Source organism: Electrona antarctica (assembly GCF_951216825.1).
Source record: "Electrona antarctica genome assembly, chromosome: 4".
Taxonomy (NCBI): domain Eukaryota; kingdom Metazoa; phylum Chordata; class Actinopteri; order Myctophiformes; family Myctophidae; genus Electrona; species Electrona antarctica.
In genome coordinates this window covers 48,299,285-48,305,426 of record NC_136809.1, presented here as the reverse complement: position 1 = coordinate 48,305,426, position 6,142 = coordinate 48,299,285, and the positions used below count along the sequence as shown (strand labels likewise).

The 6,142-nt window shown below is 44.9% G+C and overlaps 1 long non-coding RNA gene across 1 annotated transcript; it reads left to right on the top strand.

Annotated features, from left to right (window-relative positions):
• The first annotated feature begins 4,424 nt into the window (after nt 1-4,424).
• On the top strand, nt 4,425-5,504 carry LOC306921892. Its single transcript, XR_013789852.1, has 3 exons — nt 4,425-4,564; nt 5,186-5,336; nt 5,439-5,504. It is a non-coding gene; the product is annotated as an uncharacterized lncRNA (long non-coding RNA).
• The last annotated feature ends 638 nt before the right edge of the window (nt 5,505-6,142 follow it).

The following is a 6,142-nucleotide window of genomic DNA, read 5'->3' as shown; positions in this document are numbered from 1 at the left end:
ATATACCGACGACGTGCAGATACACTGATTTTAGACATTATTAATTTACGAACACTTAAAGGACCACTTCACCACTTTTCAACATCTCTTCATATAATTGGTCCTCACTAATGTTCATGATAAACACCACAATTTTTTCCTACTCAGTCTGTGTCTCATAGGAGGGCTTTGGGCAGTTTCGGACACCCGTCCACCAGTGACATCATCATTAGGCAAGATTTGTTTTAAAATATATTTAGATTTGTATTATTGTGAGAACGATGGCTTCAACTTTTGCATTGCAACTTTTCAGGAAAAGAAAGCCTGCCATTTCTATTAGCTTGGATTCACCATCGATGATGTCACTGGTGGGACGGGTTTCTGAACTGCCCACAGCCTTCCTATGAGACACAGACTGAGTAGGAACAAATGGTGGTATTTTATCATGAACATTAGTTAGGACCAATTATAGGAAGAGAAGTTGAAAAGTGGTGAAGTGGTCCTTTAATTATTTGAATTATTCAGTGTCATCTGTGTTCTTGTGCACCATCAGGATGACGACGATGCCTCCTCTGATGCCACCAGTGCCACCAGTGATGCCACCAGCGGTGGCTGGACCTTTGAGTGGAGTCTGGTCCACACTTTGAGTCCAGACTGGGAACTAAATATCTGCGACAGTGACACACAATCTAGGTAAATGTACCCTGTCACCCTGTGACCTGATTTTTGCTAAGCACATTGTGCCAAGAATAGGCTGAGAGATCACTCTTTGCAAAGGTGTACTGTGCTAGTAGGTATAATCACACATTCACAGGCTTCCACACAGCATATACTGTAGGGCCTACAGTATAGGCTATATTGATGATTTGTGCACATGTTTTGTACAACATGTTACCAGTGGTGGAAGATTTAGGCCTGATTCTTTTTAACTTAGGCTTAATGCATATCAAACTCCTTAAAATGAAAAAGGTTGAAAACAGCAACAGAGTACAGTCAAACATTTGGTCTAAAGGGATAGCAGTACCAAAAGAAAGTCCTTGCGGTCTTGTTTCCATTCGAGGCCTATGTATTCAATTCATAAACATGACATGAAAAATAACAATGAACAAAATTCCATTGTATTTCATTATTGACAGTTTTGTGATTATGATTATGCTACATAAATCTCTATGCAGAGTACACGTCCACTTTACCCGTGTCAATATTGTGGAGGACCTTCTGTTACCCTCCTGGAATACGAGACTGCTCGCCCTTTTACCAACTCGCCCCAGGCGTACAGCCGGCGGAACAGCGCGGCCTGGTATTCCTAAAGTAATCTAAGTAAATTATGCTTAAACGGTTAAACCTAACCTTATTCCTAACCTCAACCTCAGTAAAACTAAGCCTAAACCTAACCCTATTCCTAAACTTAACCCCAGTAAAACTATGCCTAACCCTAAACTTATTTCTAACCTTATTCTCAGTAAAACAAAATAAAGAATACAAGAACCGCCGCACCGAGCTGTCGGTGTGAGGTCGGCGGAAAAAAGCTGGGGCGAGATGGAATTGGGGCGACCTGACCTGTTACCCCCTCCTGTAGGTCTCCAGACCGGTGGCACAGCGCAGGGACAAGTGGCTCCCTCAGCCCAGCAAGGCACGGCCTGGCCTGGCCAGATATGACCCGACTGGACCCGTCTCCCCACAGAGCCAGCAACAGCTCCTTGATGGACGAGAGAAGTGGAAGAGACCGGTCACGGCAGCCATCAGGTTAGAAATAACACATTATTCACAATCACAGAAGGTGTAGAGGAGACCACTGGTTCCCGAACAGTGGGTCCGGACCCATTTGTGGGTCGCGGACACATTTTTGTGGATCCCTTTATTTTTCTGTTTCCTAGATTTTGTTTTAAATTATTATTATTATTATTCATATTATTTCAGCATTTTCAAAAAACATTCCCAGAAAGTGAACATTTTCATGAATTTAAAACAAAATTAAATAAATAGTGAAAATATGTGACGCTTGTAGAGTGGGTATAGACACTATAGTGGCAAGAGTTTTCTAGAAATGAATCATTTATGTCACAGCCCTGGCCACAGTCTGTGCCACACCCACTCATCCACTGCCCTGATGACTACCTGGGCCCACCTGTGTGTCTCACCTCACCTGCTCCCTAATGAACCTAGTCTATATATGATGCTCTCATGTGGTTGTTGGTTTATCATTTTGCTCTGCCTTGTGTATTCATTAATTCTTGCCTTGTAAGGTGTACCTGTTTTCTACTTTTGCCAAGTAAAGACTTTAAGTTTATTCCTTGTGTCCGTGAGTTCTGCATTTTTGATCCTTACCAAGCCTGACAAATTATTTATTAACTAAAGTTTCTTTAAAACATAAAAGCTTATTTACAGGCTCTACAGCCGTACAGCCACGGGCTTCTTTTGGTGCGAGTAGCAGCCGCTGTGTACATTATGTGATCACTAGTGATATGATGAATTTGTACAAATTTCAGAATCCAGAGGAGACAGGCAACAAGAGAGTGGCTACTTCTCACCAGACAGAAAAAGTGTTGGTGAACGGCAGCCGGAGGACGTCCAAAAACGTGCATATCGTCACTATGAGAGAGGACATGCCCTGCCTTACAACCACGTCCCTGATCCCAAAGCCTGTGTCCCTTACAGGACTGTTAATCTTGGTGTCCCATCCCAGAGGAGGACTGCGGATACATTCTCGCAGGAGTCGTGGAGAAGTGAGTCTCCACAGAGATACTCTTACCACTCCAACTTCAGACGGTCGCAAGAAAATTCTCCAACTCGCCACTACTCCAAGAGCCCAGACCGCAAAGTGACAGCATCTCCGCCGGCATCCCAACGAAGGAGTTCACACTCTAGGAGTCGTCCCATGTCTCAAGCCCCGTCGCACGCTCCATCGCACGTTGCATCTCGGCAGACATCGGGCAGGTCCAGTCCATCACGCCGGAGGGGTTCCGTTCTGTCTCGGCCTGCCTCACCCTCTCGCGCCAGCCCGTATCACAAGCGTACAGACTCCTCGCACTTAGAGAACGGCACTTTGAACGGACGCAGCCGAGAGTCGAGGCGTCCGTCCCAAGCTTCAAACGGTCACAGCTTAGACTCTGAGAAGCTGTACAAGAATCTGGAATCAATTTCTCGCCGTGGATCCTCCGCAGCCATTCAACTCAACTCATATCAGGGATCACAAGCGTCTCCTCGAACACGCAATAGCCATCATGTTTCCCCGTCCAGGAGTGGACACGGCACACACGACCACATTCCACAGAGGGAACCGCGTTCCAGGGACAGCAGACCTGACACAACACAAACCTACTCAGATAGGAACAGTGAGAGGGAACCGCGTTCCAGGGACAGCAGACCTGACACAACACAAACCTACTCAGATAGAAACAGTGAGAGGGAACCGCGTTCCAGGGACAGCAGGCCTGACACAACACAAACCTACTCAGATAGAAACAGTGAGAGGGAACCGCGTTCCAGGGACAGCAGACCTGACACAACCCCACAAACCTACTCAGATAGGAACAGTGAGAGGGAACCGCGTTCCAGGGACAGCAGACCTGACACAACACAAACCTACTCAGATAGGAACAGTGAGAGAGAGCCCCGCTCTAGGGACAGCATACCTGACGCAACACAAACCTACTCAGAAAGAAACAGTGAGAGGGAACCGCGTTCCAGGGACAGCAGGCCTGACACAACACAACAAACCTACTCAGATAGAAACAGTGAGAGGGAACCGCATTCCAGGGACAGCAGACCTGACACAACACAACAAACCTACTCAGATAGAAACAGTGAGAGGGAACCGCATTCCAGGGACAGCAGACCTGACACAACACAACAAACCTACTCAGATAGAAACAGTGAGAGGGAACCGCGTTCCAGGGACAGCAGACCTGACACAACACAACAAACCTACTCAGATAGAAACAGTGAGAGGGAACCGCGTTCCAGGGACAGCAGACCTGACACAACACAACAAACCTACTCTCGGGAGGAGAGAATCAGCCCTGCTCAAGGTTCTTGGCACGGCTCCTCACATTCCTTACTCAGCCCCACCCACTCTCATCATGGCTCCTCTCCATCGAGGCGGGCCGTGGATTCTGAACGTCTCGCCGACTCGCTGCACTCCCATGCAGCACCGGGAGCAACGGATCAGGTTAATAACAGCAATAATAAAGCTAGCAGTGACAGGAGTAGGAGCAACATGGCGCGCGGCTTGGGCGCCTTGCTGACCTCAGAACCTAAGAAATCTGAGGTAGCAGCTGAAGAGGTATACCTGCTGCTGTTATTTGTATCGCTTTGCATTTTGTTTTGTTCAAAGGCATACAGTATTCTGTATGTTATACGACAAACATTATTATTAACATGATATTATAATGGCCATGATAACAACAACACAAATCTGAATGTAAATCTGACCTAAATCTGAGGTGGGAATGACCATTGATGACTACATCGAGATTGCTGACATTCCAAAACTCAACATGGACTCAGAGGAGGAGTTACAAGGGCTGAGGAGGAGGACCCAGAGTCCTAGCCCACGAAGGGCCCAGGGGCCAAGAACACCTAGGTGGGCAGTATGGAGTTATTTAATATTAGCTTATAAGCTTTTATTTTTGAGTGCACTCCAAGGAACAGCAATGTCCGTGTTAACCTATGTGACTGTGAATCGCGGACCCCCTTGAAAACGAGATGGTTCATCTCAAGGGATTGTTCCTAATAAAGAAATTTCAGACAGACTGTGTGTTAACCTATGTGTGTGACTATGAGTACCAGTAGGGGCAAAAGTGGCGCTGTTGTGCCAGAAACAGAGAGAGAGATAGTGCTGCACTGTTGCCTGCTAATGAGAGAGGGGGGGGGGGGGGGGTAGAGGGGAGTTGCACCACTCAGTTCACACAGGTGTGATTTTTCATTTCGTTTTGACTTTTTGTTTTCAATGTCAGTTTGCTTTCAAATTAGCTTCAAAGCAGGTTTGCTATAGTTGAGCTAAAAACTAAATAAATTGCACTCTGGTCATATAAAAAGAGTATAAAAAGTATAATGTAGTATGTCCTTGAGTTATAGAGTTTCTACAGAGGAATGTGAAGGTTCATTTTAGCAGGAAAGATTTGCATAGAACGATGCTGCTGCGGTTTTTGTCTGCATTTTAAGCTAATATGCTCCTACATTCATTCTTTCTCTTTTTTTTAAGATGTCAAGATGAAACATATATGTCCAGTTCAAGAGTTGAGTCAGACGAGCGAGGGAGAGGCAGAGAGAGAGGGAGAGACAGGCGGGAGAAATATCGTGACTCAGATGATGGAATGTCTCGAAGGCAGTCAACAACATCTCTTCACTCACAGGTACTGTAGAAAGAAAGACATATATATATATATATATATATATATATATATATATATATATATATAGTATTAAACACAATCTGCCCTCATATTCCATACTAGGGTTCAGATAAAAGTGGAAAGCACAGATCATCAAGAGGAAAGGATCGGGGTCTACCAGAAGATAGCCAAACGGTGAGAGTTCAACCCCTTCATAAAACAATGAAGAAAGAAATGACTTATTCATACATGAATACTTTATAAGCTCCCTGACATTTAGTTCAGTTCTCACCTCAGGCGGGGGCGGGGCCCACCTGTATGGAAGCACCTTGCAGAAAAAGCTATTAGTTAGCACTATAGTTTTCAGGGCAGAATGTTCACGTTGATGCATCATGCTTATTAATAGCTTCTAGGATGTATCACACACTATAATGTACGCCGCAAGCTCAGCGTTTTAATGTCAAGAAGAGAACTTGTGGGATGGTCTAAAAAGTTCACCGGATGATGATGTAATGTAATGATCACATAACAAACATAAACCCACTTAAATGAAAACTTCACATGATGGAACACAGCCACCAGATGCATGAGACATATTAGGTTATAGGGTAGGTCACTGTTTCAAATGTAGACCTACTTCTTCTGTGTGAGATAAATAGTCATATTTTGTATGCGCTTGCTGCAGCATCAGCAAGCGCACGCACTCAAGATATGCTACACTATTTCTATACTATATTCTCCTCAAAGGTTTGGCGCCTTAACTACTCCTACATACGTTCAATTAGAAAATCCATTCAAATTGTAAAACAAAATCCAGCTTACTGTGG